The 1,661-nt window shown below is 46.5% G+C and overlaps 1 non-coding gene across 1 annotated transcript; it reads left to right on the top strand.

The window, feature by feature from the left end:
* The first annotated feature begins 257 nt into the window (after positions 1-257).
* Positions 258-376, top strand: LOC120611761 (5S ribosomal RNA). The gene has a single exon (XR_005655281.1). It is a non-coding gene; the product is annotated as a 5S ribosomal RNA (ribosomal RNA).
* The last annotated feature ends 1,285 nt before the right edge of the window (positions 377-1,661 follow it).

Here is a 1,661-nt window from a genome sequence, read left to right as displayed (position 1 = left end):
TTTGTTCAGTACCCCTCTGCTTTTGCAGGCCATACCGCTTCATGTGATGGCCTCATTCCACCTGTTATGGCTCCCCAGATACTTTTTAGCTGTCCTCTAGGTTGCAATTACCATTTTTCTCCGTTCAATGTCAAACTATCGAGACAATTTTAACATGTGTCTAAGGGAAGCCAATAAATATTAATTAGGTACTCATTGTTGTCAGGTACTTTCAGGCTCTGAATCTATGTATTTTTAAAGGATAAGAAGTAGATTGTGTCTACGGCCATGCCACCCTGAACAAGCCCGATCCCGCCTGATCTCGGAAGTTAAGCAGGGTCAGGCCTGGTTAGTACTTGGATGGGAGACCACCTAGGAAGACCAGGTGCTGTAGGCATAAAAAATAATAATACTAATAAAATAAAATAAATAAGGGATTGTAAGCTGACAAGGTCCTTGCAATCTGTGAGGTCAACCAAGGGTTGCCTCTCCTAAAAAATAAAATAAATAAATAAATAAATAAATAAATGATAAAAAATAAAATAAAAAGAAGCAGGTTGCTAGGAACATAGTCTATTGAAGGAGAATGGATTATCAACAACTATGATCAAATGAGAAAAGTTCTAGAATAGCTGTATGTATAAAGCACTACTAGAACCAACCGGAGTGCATTTAATTTACCCGTGATTATCAGAGGCAGCACCAAGAGGAGGCCATGGTGAGGGAGTCTGTGGGAGGTGGAGGTGGAAAGTGCCTTTTAGGACCAGATGCTAGAGCTACTTGAGGCCTCGGGAGGTGAGACTGCACAGGTGTGATGGGACCGGACGAGCACTCTGGCTAGGGCACTGAGCGATCAAGCGGCATAGGTCCAGGCGATGGTGGGAGATGAGGTTGCATGGATGTTGAGGCTGCGAGGGGCTACGGGAGATAAGGCTGCAGTTCCGCCAACTACAGAGGCAGGAGAGGAGCGTTTTGGTAGCGAAGCTGGAGCAGAGCAGGGCCCAGAGGCTGTTACAGTCCACACGCTGCATCGATCCTAACCCCGCTCACGCGTTTCTCTGTGCGCACCCACTGGGCACTGTCCGATGAAAGTAGCAGAAAAGTTGCTAGCGAGTCACAGCTTCCCCGTAGGTTTGCAAGTCTGCTCTTTGATAGGAGAGCTGCTCTGCCAGAAAAGTTTAGCAGAAACGATGACCTAGTTTACCTGCTTCCAAGCTGGCTGCATGCCAAAGCAAAACGCTGGACGTTCATTAAAAGTGAAAACTCATTCTCTAGTCAACGCCTTACTTGTCAGAACCTTCTGTTCACCTTCCATGACAGAGAATCCAGGCTCATCAGCACTTACAGAGCACATGTATTTTCTTTGCTCTTGAAACCCAAAGGCAAAGTGTCGGAGGACCCCCGTCTGCTAAGGGGTGCTACAGACCTTTGCTAGCTGCACCCAGGACTGGACAGTAAGCAGCAGGCGGCTCCATCTCTGTGTGCCCAGTCAGCCTTACTTGTCACATGCGGATAGGGCACACATAGTTTGGGGTGGAGGGTGCTCAGAGAGGAGAAATGTCTTAGTCCAAAAACATCAACATTGGGGTTAAGTTTATTTCATAAAGAAAACTAGGGCAGAGTCTTGCTACCAGGCCAGCTGGGTTTTCGGCTTATGGGATTACATGGGGAACTTAAAAAAA

Source organism: Pteropus medius, unplaced genomic scaffold (assembly GCF_902729225.1).
Source record: "Pteropus medius unplaced genomic scaffold, Ma_sr-lr_union100, whole genome shotgun sequence".
NCBI classification, from domain to species: Eukaryota; Metazoa; Chordata; class Mammalia; order Chiroptera; family Pteropodidae; genus Pteropus; species Pteropus medius.
Note: the sequence above shows the minus strand (reverse complement) of the source record. Positions and strands in the feature narration are given on the sequence as shown.